At 42.3% G+C, this 15,636-nt stretch overlaps 2 long non-coding RNA genes across 3 annotated transcripts; one reads left to right on the forward strand and one right to left on the reverse strand.

Annotated features, from left to right (window-relative positions):
* Positions 1–831: 831 nt before the first annotated feature.
* Positions 832–6,341, forward strand: LOC309721064. 2 transcript variants are annotated; one of them, XR_014280641.1, is made up of 5 exons: positions 832–1,383; positions 1,490–1,602; positions 5,251–5,345; positions 5,454–5,512; positions 5,676–6,341. It is a non-coding gene; the product is annotated as an uncharacterized lncRNA (long non-coding RNA). The 2 variants fall into 2 exon arrangements; XR_014280642.1 differs by having other exon boundaries at positions 834–1,383; positions 5,454–6,341.
* Positions 6,342–6,369: 28 nt separating this feature from the next.
* Positions 6,370–9,484, reverse strand: LOC309721065. The gene is made up of 3 exons (XR_014280643.1): positions 9,025–9,484; positions 8,807–8,919; positions 6,370–6,511 (listed from the first exon to the last, which is right to left on the reverse strand). It is a non-coding gene; the product is annotated as an uncharacterized lncRNA (long non-coding RNA).
* Between the last annotated feature and the right edge of the window lie 6,152 nt (positions 9,485–15,636).

Below are 15,636 nucleotides of genomic sequence, written 5' to 3' on the forward strand. Positions count from 1 at the left end.
TACTATGATATTTTTTTAATCGACACAAAAAACAATCATAATCACAATCAATCATAATAATCAATTAAAAATGTCTCAGTTTGGGGTTTTGTTCAGGAGTGGAGGAAAGTTCATGTTGGAGATGTTGTTAGAGGCCTGTACTATAAAAGCATGATTATTGTCTTATCCAGGTAACTCCCACTAGGTTTTCTATACCAAGGAGGAGGTCCACTTCTTACAATCACTATGGTAATTTATGCTGCAGACCACACTGCTCTACAGCAGGTTAGGTTTCAGATTAGATCAACAGGTAGGAAATTACTTATAATTAATAATAATTAATTATAAAAAAAACAATTTTTGTTCTGTAAGCATTAAAATAAGATCCTAAAAACAGGATAGATAACCTGTATTTGCTGACCTTATATCAAATTTGTATGTAGACAAATATGTTTTAATTCTGTTTTAAGTATAATCTTTATTCTTAAACCCCACATTCCCTTCTGTCAGCTGGAACATCATGTTTTAAAGTGCAGTACAAAGTCTCTGCTGGGGGAGAGACTAAATGAAGCACAAGCTGTGACACTCAGATGTGTGTGTATTAATCTGGTGATGATGTTTCTTTTACTGGAATTGAAGCTCCTAGAGCACACTAAGAATACCTTTAAAGACCACTCAAAGTAATTTTATTTTGTTCTTCAGATAAACAAAAGCAGTTTTCATGTCGTCTTTGTGAGGCTACAACACAGTATGCTTTCATGTTCAAATAATCCTCAGAACCTGCAGTTGTGTGGTTTTTTTTTTTTTTTTTTTTTTTTTTTTTTGGTTTTTTTTTTGTTTGTTTTTTCCAAATCAGTAATGACTGAACCGCAAATAGTGACATGTAATAAATTTAGACAGCTTTCTAGAAATGAGAGCTGCTCCATCCAAAGTGGGATGCAATCTCTCCTAATAAGATCAAGGTTGTCCGCACAAAGTTTCCCGATGATCTATAAAGCCCGCATCATTTTTTTGACACCACTCAGACGGGCAAATAATGATGTATTGATCAGTGACTCGACTAGGAGCTAAGCTAATTCAATTCAATTCAAAATGTATTTGTATAGCACATTTAAAAACAGCAGAGTTGATCAAAGTGCTTCACTATGGAAGAAATATAGTATCATCAGAATTCAAGTATTTTTAGACATTGAATTTATGACACTGAATTTTTATCCTCCAAATTTCCCTGCAAAAATATTCACCTGCAAAAATTCAACTGCAAAAGTGATGAACTTTAATGACCCAAGCCAGAGCAATCAGCACCAGATCGAGTCGAGTGGCTCTCAGCCAATTAAATTACGCTGTTTGATCACATGACACCGTTAGCCAGCAGTGTGTCTCCTAAAAGAGAGCTGTTTAAAGGTGAGTGATTAAGTTTTTCTCCTAAATAGAGATCATTACAGAACGCCTAGTCCTACTTAAAATCCCATTTATTATTTTTTTTTTTTTATCATCTACTCGAACTAAGGAAAACGTTTGACTAACTCAAAGACAATTTCCACGCCTCCCCTGCCTGACTGCAGAGGCAGTTTTGAATTTAGGAGCGCCAAGATGGCAGCGGCAAACCCTGGCGGCTCTCCGGTGAGTATATATATTTTTTTATCTTCAAGTTTGTCTTTTGAAACCTTAATTTTATTTAAATCCGTTGCTCACGTATAAAGTACACAGACGGGGTCTTTGCTCAACTCGTCTGAGGCGTGTCTCACTAAGCGCTACATGCTAGCATCCTGCTAACCGAGCTACCCTTTACATGCTGTGCTTTAGAAAATGGGATACTCGTTAAAAAAAATACTCCGCAGATATTGATAGATAGACGAACACTGCAAATATAATGTTGGAAACGAGAACGGCCTTTGGTGAAGGGGTAAAATACACCATGAATAGAGCCATAGAGTGAATGGCTGCCATGGTTGCAGAACAGCCTGATTTAATGACAAGAATGGGGAAGAGTGAGGTGAAGTGAACCACAGCCACAAAACACGGTCAGACAAGGCGGCAAAAGGGCAGTGATCTGTCCGTCAGTATGAAGTTGGTGTGTGCTTTGGTGAACAAAAACTCCAGACTGGTAGCAGGAAGATGGGAGACTCGTGTTTCACTGGAATAGTGGTGAATTAAAACATCCTTTGTTGGGGACATTTCGGTGTAAATGCATCCATACAGGCAAGACAGAGGCAGACTAGACAGTGAAGAAAACAAGGCAAACATTAGAAATATAAAAACGGAAATATAGGATGAGTCGGGGATGAGTTCCTGCCCCAAGTGGAGGAGTTCAAGTATCTCGGGGTCTTGTTCGCGAGTGATGGGAGAAGGGAGCCGGAGATCGACAGACGGATTGGGGCTGCAGCTGCAGTAATGCGGACGCTGCACCGGTCCGTGGTGAAGAGGGAGCTGAGTGTAAAAGCGGAGCTCTCAATTTACCGGTCGATCTACGTCCCTACCCTCACCTATGGCCACGAGCTGTGGGTAGTGACCGAAAGAACGAGATCGCGGATACAAGCGGCAGAAATGAGCTTCCTCTGAAGGGTGGCTGGCCTCTCCCTTAGAGATAGGGTGAGAAGTTCGGCCATCCGGGAGAGGCTCAGAGTAGAGCAGCTGCTGCTCCACATCGAAAGGAGCCAGCTGAGGTGGTTCGGGCATCTGACAAGGATGCCCCCTGGGCGCCTCCTGGGTGAGGTGTTCCAGGCATGTCCCACCGGGAGGAGGCCCCGGGGCAGACCCAGGACACGCTGGAGAGATTATATCTCTCGGCTGGCCTGGGAACGCCTTGGTATTCCCCCGGATAAGCTGGAGGAGGTGGCTGGGGAGAGGGAGGTCTGGGCCTCTTTGCTTAGGCTGCTGCCCCCGCGACCCGGCCTCGGATAAAGCGGATGAAGATGGATGGATGGAAATATAGGATTAATATAACATACAATTAGGGAAAATGTAAGGAACACAATGTAAATGATATTGTAAAGTCATTAAAACGGCATACTCTGATTAAAAGAAACGCATAATTGGGTAGGATAATAACAATAATAATGTTAAAAAACATGTACAAGATGGGTATGTATACTTGTATTTTTTTTTTTTTTTTTTTTTTTAATAGGACAGGGGGAAAGAATGAAAGAAAGAGGGGGAGAGGAAGAAAGAAAACCAAAGGGGAGAATAGACGGTGAGAAGGGGGAGAAGAGAAAAAAAAAAAAAAAAAAAAAAAACAACTCCTGGGTCACCTGTATGGAGAGAAAGAAAAACAAAAAACAGGGGAGACAGCAAACAACAAAGAGCAACATAATAAGAAAAAAAAAAAGCACCATCACAATAAACTAGCTAGTCATAGATATCAGTAGTTACTAAATAGTAAACGATATTGTGCAGCACGCAAGATAGACAGCGCACAGTGTGCTTTGAGGCAGCAGCCAAGAAAGCTGTAGTCCGCATCTGTGAATACCTGTGTGCATACCTGTGTGGATCAGCATGCTTGCATTCCAAAGGTTTCTCCATGTAATGATCTGCTAGAGAGTGTGGGGAGCCACAGCCCTGTCCTCTATGGTATCAAGCAGGTATGGAGGAGATCAAAACTCCAGACATCCAGAGGCCCCCAGAACACAAGAGACCAAGGAAGACCCACAGAGGGGCAGCCGCGCCACTGTCCCAGTAAGAGCTAAGGAGAGTCCCAGATGAGAGCTCATTCAGCAGCCGCGGAGCAGAAGCCAGGGGGAGTTGCAGTGACGCGCCCGTGAGCTCCGCCGGCAGCCAGCTGTGCCTGAGTGACCGAGCCCCAGGCCCAGAGGCCGGGGGCACCCCACCTCCGAAGTGGCCCGAGCGAGCCCCAATAAGCGGCCGCCAAGGAGTGAGCCGGTGTGTACCCGGACGCCCACCCCCAGATACAAAGAACCACCAACGCACCGATACCTGAGGGAGTCCACTACCGGCAGGGGAAGTGGTGGTGGGTGGAGATAGGCCTCCAAACCTTGGAGGGCCCGAGATGTCCCCAGAGAGGTGGCGTCTGATACCCAACCTGACATATAGACACAGACATACAGGCACACACAGACACAAACATCCATTCCCACCCTCATGCTCTCATATGTACTTCACACTCAACCGACGTGGAGACAGACATAAAGGGACGATCACACTCCCCAAGCGTACTCTACTAACCGGGTCTAGGTACCCTTGCCCCTGGAGGGGGGAACTGCACCCAGACCCAGGTGGTGTTACCCTTTTCCCTGCGGTGGGGAGAGGCAGACCGCCCCGACTCCGCAGCAGCAGGGAGGCCCCAGACCGCAGTCGGACGGCCCACTCCTCCTCCTAGCCCCCCCGCTCCAGTAGGCCGCAGAGAATGGGGGTGAGAGAAGACTCCAAGCCTCCCTCCACCCGCTCATTGTAGTGTTGATGCATGTGTGTTCTAAGGTGCAATTAAAACCCAGGAGGGCATAGAGCTACCTGCCAGAGAGCAGCAGGTAAGCGCATAGTCCCTCCTGCTAGCCCTCAATGTCTACATGTATTTAAAATTGAGAGGTGGGCAACGACGCCAGGGGTGAGGCGTACACCCTGATGGTACTTTGGACTCCGTGTATCGTGCCCACCCCCAAGATCCTATATGTATGTGTAATGAGGGTGTGAGTAATGTGAATGTCTAAGTTGTGGGATAAAATTGAGGCAGAGGCAGCCAGAAGGGGACAGAGGGGGGGGGGGGGGGGGGGGGTAGCCTCCTCTGCATCCTGGTGACATACCCCTACTCCAAGGCCCTGCATGTGTGGGTGGTTGTGGTGGAGCAGGAGGAGGGAGGCAGCTGGAGATGGGGAGGGAAGGAAGGGAGGGGCAGGTGACCCCTCCCTGGGGCCAGCTCCCCCGCTGACCCCAGTAGGCACTCCCACACTCCGCGACCCGCCAGGGAAAGGGGGCCCAGGCCCATCCAGACCGGGGCCCAGCGCAGCAGCGCCCCCCGGCCCCACAGAGCCCGGGACAGTCCACCCAACCCCACCACAGAGAAAACTGCACCCACCCCACCATCCACTCGTCTTCCAGACTACATGAGACAATAGACGCCCAGGCTGAGGGTATGTATACTTGTAGCCAGAATACTATAAAGTTGTAGCATGCCAGACCATCTTGATTGAATGTAACTTCGCTCCACACAAGTTTTATGGTAGACATATTCATATTGGTATCTAATAAATGATTAATTCTTAGATTTTATCGAACGTTAATTTATAAATTGTTTCTGTCTTTATGTGTTTGTTTCAGATTATGCAAGATGAAATTATTCAGTCAGCAAGACACTTGCTGCAGTTGCTGACATCATCCAACTGAACTGCTGCTGTGATGAATCAGAATACAAGGTTTACTTTAGCAAGACTTATGAGTTAATGCTACATTTAACTAAATTGTTATATATTTTGTGTCCAATATTGTCTCCATATGATTTTGTTTTTTGCAACATCTTGCAGAGAACAGAGTCAAGGTACCAGCTTGGTCAACCCTAAAAGACCATCTGTTCAATGACCAGGTGAAAAAGTCATAAACTAAACACTCTGCATGAGCATGGAATTTAGGATGCAACTTTATATCTTACCTGCTCTACACTCAGGGCTTGAATTACAACAACAGTCAATCACATAAAAAAATATACTTTTGGTAGTTCTGTGTCTGTCTCTCTCCTCCAAACCCAGATGGCTGCTGGTACTGAACCGGGTTCTGCTGGAGGTTTCTTCTTGTTAAAGGGGAGTTTTTCCTCTGCACTGTCACTTCATGCTGCTCAGTGTGAGGGATTGTTGAGGTTGAGTCCATATGTCCTGCGAACAACTGCTGGGCAATGACACCATGCAATCTTCTGGGATTCCTTGGATAGAAAACCTGTGAACTGCACTTGTCCTTGGTCTTCACAGCTCACCTTTTTACTGTTTATTGAATCAAAATTCTCCAGTGACATGGATTCTACATTGTAACTGATGTGATGTTCTATAAAGTGGTTTTAATAAAAAAAAAAGAAGGCAAAAATTAGTTTGTTTCTTTATTCAATTTTTGAACAGTGATACTCATTCAGTAAATGCAAATTATTTACATGGCAGTGCACTATAGGCATAAATCTAGACCCCTAGATAAAACATGATGGCATTATAGCAGTGACAACTCCTCCACAGTAGCAGGTGGGATTTTTCTTTTTTGAGGACGGCTCCTTTTACCTGTCACTACAGATGGTCTGTTTGTTCTGATCAAGAGCCTTTTTTTGGGCAGCTGAAGAGGAGAAGTCTATCTTATGGCCAACCTCTGACTGTATCTTGGTCACATTACCCAGCAAAACCCAGTATGCAGGTTCACCTGTAACAGTCCTTGTGCCACAGATCAACACTGTTGCTTCTACTTTAAACAGAAGAGCAGCGATGTGGGTGCAGGTCTCCGTGACTCCGGCCTTACAGCTGGAGTGGGCGGCTTCAACCTTCCCTGTGATGCTCACAATGACCCATGGCTGCAATGCTGGTTCATTCAGTCTTTGAGAGTGCAGTACCTGAAACACACACACAAAGTTCTTGTCTTTAAATGAACTATGAGCCAAGGCTGACATAAATGTTTTATCTACTTAATCATTAATGTAACAGTGTTTAGAAAGTTAGCACATACATGTAATTTTTCATTTCTTTATGTGTCCATCTATAGAACGCTGCATGTTATATTCTAAATCTGCCTGTTCTGTCAGAAACCTGCCTGCAGAAAATGAACCTAAAGGATGTAATCACTTTCAAGATGGAGAAAGCATAAAGTGACAATTATGAATCACTTAATATGATAAGGAGATTCTGCAGGTCATTAATCAATGTATAAAATTAAAATAAAATGCATTTTTAGTGACACAAGATACAAATATGGAAGCAAGATGTATAATCGCTCAGTTTGGGGAAATTGTGGGTAGCCTGCAAGAGCCTCAACTTCTCCATACCCACAATGTGCAACAAATGGGCACAGCTGATCTTCAACAGTGGAACATCGGCCAGTTACTTCCAACTTTAACGCAGCTTGTAGTCTTGGAGAGCAGCACACCAAAACTGCATGCACAACTTCTGCTAACAGTGGAAACGGATTAAGAAATCCATGCAAACAGATTCATAAACCGAAAGAATATTATTTTACAGGATTAATGATCATATCAGCCGCTGGCTGATCACAAACCCTGAGGGTGTATACGAGAAGCAGAAGAAGCAGAGGGAATATCCCGTTTAAGTTTAGATAGTATTTGTAAAGATATTGACCATATCCTTTTCTGAAAGTGTGGATATAATGGATGGGGTAAGGTACTGACATGCTACAACTTTATAGTTGTTAAATTCAGGCTACAAGTATACATACCCATCTTGTACATGTTTTTTTTTTAGTTTTTTATTATTATTATCCTACCCAATTATGTGTTTCTTTTAATCAGAGTATGCTGTTTTAATGACTTTACAATATCATTTACATTGTGTTCCTTACATTTTCCCTAATTGTATGTTATATTAATATTTCCATCCATCCATCTTCATCCGCTTTATCCGAGGCCGGGTCGCGGGGGCAGCAGCCTAAGCAAAGAGGCCCAGACCTCCCTCTCCCCAGCCACCTCCTCCAGCTTATCCGGGGGAATACCAAGGCGTTCCCAGGCCAGCCGAGAGATATAATCTCTCCAGCGTGTCCTGGGTCTGCCCCGGGGCCTCCTCCTGGTGGGACATGCCTGGAACACCTCACCCAGGAGGCGCCCAGGGGGCATCCTTGTCAGATGCCCGAACCACCTCAGCTGGCTCCTTTCGATGTGGAGCAGCAGCTGCTCTACTCTGAGCCCCTCCCGGATGGCCGAACTTCTCACCCTATCTCTAAGGGAGAGGCCAGCCACCCTTCGGAGGAAGCTCATTTCTGCCGCTTGTATCCGCGATCTCATTCTTTCGGTCACTACCCACAGCTCGTGGCCATAGGTGAGGGTAGGGACGTAGATCGACCGGTAAATTGAGAGCTCCGCTTTTACACTCAGCTCCCTCTTCACCACGGACCGGTGCAGCGTCCGCATTACTGCAGCTGCAGCCCCAATCCGTCTGTCGATCTCCGGCTCCCTTCTCCCATCACTCGCGAACAAGACCCCGAGATACTTGAACTCCTCCACTTGGGGCAGGAACTCATCCCCGACTCATCCTATATTTCCGTTTTTATATTTCTAATGTTTGCCTTGTTTTCTTCACTGTCTAGTCTGCCTCTGTCTTGCCTGTATGGATGCATTTACACCGAAATGTCCCCAACAAAGGATGTTTTAATTCACCACTATTCCAGTGAAACACGAGTCTCCCATCTTCCTGCTACCAGTCTGGAGTTTTTGTTCACCAAAGCACACACCAACTTCATACTGACGGACAGATCACTGCCCTTTTGCCGCCTTGTCTGACCGTGTTTTGTGGCTGTGGTTCACTTCACCTCACTCTTCCCCATTCTTGTCATTAAATCAGGCTGTTCTGCAACCATGGCAGCCATTCACTCTATGGCTCTATTCATGGTGTATTTTACCCCTTCACCAAAGGCCGTTCTCGTTTCCAACATTATATTTGCAGTGTTCGTCTATCTATCAATATCTGCGGAGTATTTTTTTTAACGAGTATCCCATTTTCTAAAGCACAGCATGTAAAGGGTAGCTCGGTTAGCAGGATGCTAGCATGTAGCGCTTAGTGAGACACGCCTCAGACGAGTTGAGCAAAGACCCCGTCTGTGTACTTTATACGTGAGCAACGGATTTAAATAAAATTAAGGTTTCAAAAGACAAACTTGAAGATAAAAAAATATATATACTCACCGGAGAGCCGCCAGGGTTTGCCGCTGCCATCTTGGCGCTCCCAAATTCAAAACTGCCTCTGCAGTCAGGCAGGGGAGGCGTGGAAATTGTCTTTGAGTTAGTCAAACGTTTTCCTTAGTTCGAGTAGATGATAAAAAAAAATAATAATAAATGGGATTTTAAGTAGGACTAGGCGTTCTGTAATGATCTCTATTTAGGAGAAAAACTTAATCACTCACCTTTAAACAGCTCTCTTTTAGGAGACACACTGCTGGCTAACGGTGTCATGTGATCAAACAGCGTAATTTAATTGGCTGAGAGCCACTCGACTCGATCTGGTGCTGATTGCTCTGGCTTGGGTCATTAAAGTTCATCACTTTTGCAGTTGAATTTTTGCAGGTGAATTTTTGCAGGTGAATTTTTTTCAGGTGAATTTTTTGCAGGTGAATTTTTGCAGGTGAATTTTTTGCAGGTGAATTTTTTGCAGGTGAATTTTTTGCAGGTGAATTTTTGCAGGTGAATTTTTGCAGGTGAATATTTTTGCAGGGAAATTTGGAGGATAAAAATTCAGTGTCATAAATTCAATGTCTAAAAATACTTGAATTCTGATGATACTATATTTCTTCCATACTTCACAATTGGTTAAAAACAAGAGAAAACAATATAGAAACAAATATAGATAAATGAGAAGATAATGTATTAACAATTTAAAAATATAAAACAGGCCTGATGGTACTCATACTGAACTCGAATTAAAACCCAAAGTAAAAAAAAAGTGAGTTTTAAGATGCGATTTAAGATAGAGAATCACTCAAAGCAGAATGGGTAAATACTGTTTGACTTTGATTAGTGGGAAATTCAGCAGAGAGTGATGTGGATAATGCATTTGAAGATTACACTATGTTAATATGTTGTTATAGCAAGGGTTTTAATTCAGTTAATTAAATAGAAAATACAATACAGCATTGAGAGCCAAATTAAGTGTCCTGAATCTAAGTGAGTTACAGGCAGGTGCATTTCACAGGTATTTATTTAAAGACCTTTGCTGAACTCTTCCTGTTGAGTAGCTGCACTCGGGGATCATGTTTCTGAGGAAGAAGACTCAACTGACATGTGAAGACCACATCCTGCCAAGACCACTGCTTTCATGTGAATGGGCGGGACTTAACTTCGCTACTTTAACTTTGTGTAACAGTTTCTCTTGGTCACCAGTGTCAGACCTCATTAACAGTGTAGACGTAATGATAAAAACAGTTTGTATACATTTTCCTTTTTTGTTTTTAGAACTGCTAATTCATAACGGTAAAACAAATACAACCAGGCAACATTTTAATTTTGTTTAGGTTTTTCTTAAAAAAGGAAAATTAAAGGAAATTAAAAGTTTTAATGGTCAAACTATGGTCTGACCTGTTGAGTCAAATTCTCTCTACTCGGCTGATTTTAAAAAAAGCTCACAACCTTTTTGACTCTCATGTAAAAAAAAAAAACTCCCCTATACCTTCTTCATAGTCCCTTAACAATATAACTAGGCTTACATATTTTATAGACCAAGATTACTTCTCAAAGTGTCATTTGGAAGGTTAGTTATGTAGTTCACGTGTGGTTGGAACTGAATCATTTTAGCTGGTTCAGAGCGGGCCAAACCCCAACCACTGGTGCTGCAGCCAGTACCCCGTGGTCAAGACTGAAAAAAGTGTTTGCAAACTTAATGAGTAGGACCCGATTCCAGCAGCAATTTCCATGATGTGTCTCAAAATAGATCTCAGTCAAATGGGCTCACTCATAGTGATTTGGTCAGTGAAACCATGAAACTGTGGTTTATTCATCCTTCCAGAAATACCATGTGCAATAACTTCTCATTAATGATAATGGCAAACGATAGATGGGTGGGGCTGTTTTCACTCTAGTTTTCTTTGTGCATTTGTCTCAGAAATCTAGGGTAGATTAAGGCTCGTAAACATCATCAGCTACTAGTCCCCAAACACTGAATATGTGTTCTGTTTATCTGATTTGTACAAAAATGTGTTACAGGCAGGATGGTCTGCCCATGCCTTCTTATTAACCTACCTACAGAGCTCATTCCCATCTGTAATCACATGTTCTGTGTCCACCAAAACAAACATATGCTGGATATACACTACCGTACAAACGTCTTGAGCCACCGCTCATTTATTCATACTTTGTTACTATAAACTTCCCACTTTTAGGAAAGTGGGAAGTGTCTCAGGGAAGCTTTCTTCTAATTTCTGTAGGCAGGTCTCTAAAAGTCTTAAAGGACACTACAACATCCAGTCTTCTTTTGATTTTGGCTGACTTTGTTCCTTCTACAGTGCAGATATTTTAGGAATATGCTTTCCCCATGAATCTGTTGCAGCTGAGTTTTTGGTCCACTTCTTTGGCTCTGCTTTTTCTTGAGCATACCTTCTTGACAGCCACCCTATCATTTCTAGCTTGCATGAACAGTAAATGGATTCACTGAAGGGTCGGACACATATCCTGGGTCCTGTGCCAGCTTTTTGAAATACTGATTTTCTTTCCTATTTATAAAAGGATGGGCTGTGGCACTCCTGCAAGCACCGTCATTATATATGCTGCAAATTAAAACTTTTTGCCGCTCATCTGGAGTTATGTTTAGATTAATGGAAGTCTGAAAATCAATTTATCAAATAACTGACTGAGAAACAGCATCCACATGTCATCTCTACACACACATTGTTTTTGCCTTCATAGTGACTGACAAAGGACAACATGCAGTAACATGAAGAGCCGTGGACCAACTGTGAAAAATTCTGATGAGGAAGTGAGCAGTAAGTTGTTAACATGTTGCTAACAAATACACTGTTCATTTCAATGGCACGCTTTTACAGCAGATGAATCACACACACAGTTTTAGCTTCTCTCTGGAGTGTCCATATGCCTCTCCTTCTGTCTGCATGATCTTGTTTTTCCTCTTTTCATTAAAAAGGTCTTTGCTCAACATGTTCCTTTAACAGCAAAACCTCAAGCTAGCTGGTTCTAATTTGTCATCACTTACACATTATTATCCCAACCAGCTTCTGATCTCATAAGATTACACAGAGTGGGATGAAGAAGAGGGTGGAGGGGTTGTACTGGGAGGCAGAAGACATCAAAAGCATAATAAGCACTTCGCTTGCTATGCATGTGGTAACACTTAGTGAGACGGCCACATGTTTGCTAAGTCATCCCTTAAAAGGCTAAGCCAAGTTCATGGAGTTTGTTGTACAAATCAGCTGTTAAAGAAGCAATCAAGGGCACGGACACTTTACTAACATGTAATAGCAAACAGCAGAAAGTACAATACAGCAGACCACAAACCTTTACAGGGCAATCAGAAGGACAGCAGCCACGAAGCACTGCCAGGCTGTCTGGGAACAGACATTAATAACATATATATCACTGTTTCCCAGCCTTTTGGAGCCATGGCAGAAATATTTCACATTAGAAACAACAATGTCACAAACAGCATATTGATCATTTTCCCTGAGCAGACTTAGCTCGGTTTGTCCCCAGTATAGTTTTGTTGCTTTCTTCTCATGCTATAGCATACCCTATAGGGCCTTCACCTGAGTCGGAGTTTTCTCCAGGACCAGGTCACACTGACTGCTTTTCAAATATTTATCTATTGCTTTTACGCGCTGCATCGTCTCACAGCATGACGATTATGTCATTTCTTCTTCTGTTTTACTGGCAGTTGGCAACCCATTTAATTAGAACAGGTAGTTGTCCTGTCCTCTAGTGGAAGAGAATGTCATTGTTCTGCCTGTTATTCACACCAATTACTTACCAGTCTGGTGGAACCAGATGATCTTCCACGGCACACCTGATCATTTCTCACGGCACGCAGTGGTTGGGAAACCTTGATGTGGTGGACAGTTCTCAAGTAATACAAACTAGAGATGGACCGATCCGATGTTACGTATCGGTATCGGTCCCATACTGACCTAAATTACTGGATCGGATATCGGAGAAAAATAAAAAATGTAATCCAATCCATTAAATATCACGAAAGCACCTCACAAACTTGCAACACGCCTCAGAACGTTAGCACGTCGGAGCAGTATGCATCACGTGATAGAGCGGCTGTGGCATGCGGGACCTGTCGGTGGTCTGGATAGCATTTGGAGCTTCGCTAGCAACCCGGCATTTCATCTCCGACAAAGTTATCCCCGGGAGAAGTAAAGCAAGTGTGTAAGTCCATCTCTGAATGTTTGTAAAGCATTCCTGCGTTAAGCTTAACAAACGACTGCCTCTTCTTGCTGCTACTTCAATCATGAAACTGCTTAACGATCAGCTGATCGGCTTTTCTGTCGCGAGTCCGTGTCTCTAGTTTGCTTTTGGCCCACTTTGCACCAGAAAGAGGAAACCAGCGGCTGAACAACAGCAGCACGTTTAAGCTTGATCAGCTGTTGTTAGAATTTATTTAATATTACTTTCTACACCAGGATCTTTTTCTTCGTAGCTGACGGCTGGTAACTGTGCAGGGGCGGATCTAGCAAAGTTTAGCCAGGGGGGCCGATAGGGCATTAACAGGGAAAGGGGGCACAAAGACATACTTTTCTTTCTTATTCTCATTTAAAATGTCGAGCTTTTAATAAATAATTATCTGACACCCAAAGTTTTAATTTGATGCAAAATGAATAGAAGTCAATTACTGTATATAGTGACTATTAAGTCTAATATATATACCCTAGTAAGCTATAGTACTTTTTCCTTTGGGAAGGTACCATCTGTGCAGTCTGCAATTTTGTTGAAGAAAGATGTTGAATCTATTTAATATTTCTTGAAAAATAATTGATTTCTGTGCATTTTTTTTCACACTGCATCAAATTAAGGTCGATTACGTCGATTAAGCATCATGAGGTGGAGCGTGAGGGGTGGTTCCCCATTTTTTATTTATTTATTTTTGTTGTTGCTGGGAGTTGGAACCCTATTAGTTAGGTTGCTTAATATTTACGCTAAGTACTCTTTAAAATACCAGAATAGGGAGGATGGTGTAGGTTGAAGTTTATTAGATTGATCAGTATTGCTGAAATATTTTTTTTTGCATACAGGTATAACAGAATAGCTTTAGTGTAGTTGTTGTTTTAAACTTGAGTATGAACTTATACAAAATGCAGCAAGATATTAAAAAAAAACAGTTTTGTTGATTAAAAACACTATATCGGATTCATATCGGTATCGGCAGATATCCAAATTTATGATATCGGAATCGGTATCGGACATAAAAAAGTGGTATCGTGCCATCTCTAATACAAACATAACTTTAGGTGAGAAACCTCAATTAAACTTGATACCTGGGTTACAAACAAACAAAGGCAGATTAATAGCGGTGGCAATTGTGCCTTTTAATTTTGTTTTTGTAGATTTATTCTGCAGACTTTGAGTTATGTGAGGACTGCCTTGAGACTGCCGTAAGTTTATTTTGGTCTGTATTTAACTACAATCATTTCTAGGTCTGGAGAACAGTGTCTCTCAACAGTAGCATTTGTAGTCCAGTCACTACTTGCAGCAGCCATGTGAAGAGCAAGAGGTCCTAACAAGCTCAATGAGACTGCAGAGCAGAACAAGCTGCAGCTGGAAGCAAACCTTAGTACAAGGGACTCACAGGGGAGACAGAGAGGGCACATGAAAAGGATCAGTGCTGAATGTACAGTCACAGTCCACTGAGGCACCCAACAAAAAGGTCATCAGTGCCTTAAAAACACCTAAAATCTAAAGCCTACTTTAGACAGGATTATGAGGGAAAGTGAGGATGATATTTCCTGTGTTTTCTGGTCTTTAGCTTGTTGTTCCAACAAACAAATTTAAAGTTTGCCTGTTAATCATCACATATCTAACACTCTTGTGAAAACTGCATTTACATTTTTTGTGTTCTTGCAACAAGGAGTTCTTTTCAACCACAGTGAAGATGTCATTTTTGACCAGGACATGTCCTTCAATGCACATATTAAATAAATATGTTGGACTACTTTCTTCCATTTGTACAACATCTCTAAAATTAGAAATATCCTGTCTCAGAGTGACGCTGAAAAACTAGTTAATAAGGCCAGTGTGGGATCATAAAGAACACCACACATCTGCTTTTAAAAATGCAATTAAGCAAGCAAATCACAAAGAAAGAACATTATCATATCCAGAATGCAGAAAAGCGTACAACTGTTAATTGTGGATGATGAAACATTAGGCTTCCCTCTTCTAATTCCCTGTCAGTAAACCATTTAGTGGTGGATCAACATATAGATGTACTAAGTCTCACAGACACTGGGCTACAGCAGGATGAATATGTTGTTATACTAACTCAGAATCACTGAAGCAAATCTCTCGGAGGAGGAGCAGCACTCTTCAATTTCAGCTTATTAATCAATCACAGAGTTTTTACTAATTTGAAAGCCTGACTCTTTGGCTTGTCCAGTTTTATTGTTGTTATTTATTGTTCACCTGACTCAGAGTTACTGTCTCTGTCTCTCTCAAAGAAATCACACTGTGTCAAGGTTTGATGTGTGGCAGGCTGGACTTGACTCTCTGGTCTCGAATGCACTATTTAAAGCAGATAACCTGTAAGCTGGACAGGAAATGGCATCTCACTAATTTAGCCTGGAAACAAAAAAACGTTGTAAAGCTGGAACATCTTCCTCTTCATCAGTAACTGAAGAAAACAGGAACAACTTCAGGTTTCTTCTAAGGACTGCAGCCAGGCTGAGTCAGAGCATCCCTTAACCAGTAAGGACGTCTTACATTTAAATAACATTTTAATCATTAGAGAAAAAAATATTCAATATTATTCATAATTATTTGGACTCTTTCTCTGTGACTGAGATACTTCCTCCAGA

The sequence above is a fragment of the Aulonocara stuartgranti genome (genome assembly GCF_965226115.1).
Source record: "Aulonocara stuartgranti genome assembly, chromosome: 13".
Classification (NCBI taxonomy): domain Eukaryota; kingdom Metazoa; phylum Chordata; class Actinopteri; order Cichliformes; family Cichlidae; genus Aulonocara; species Aulonocara stuartgranti.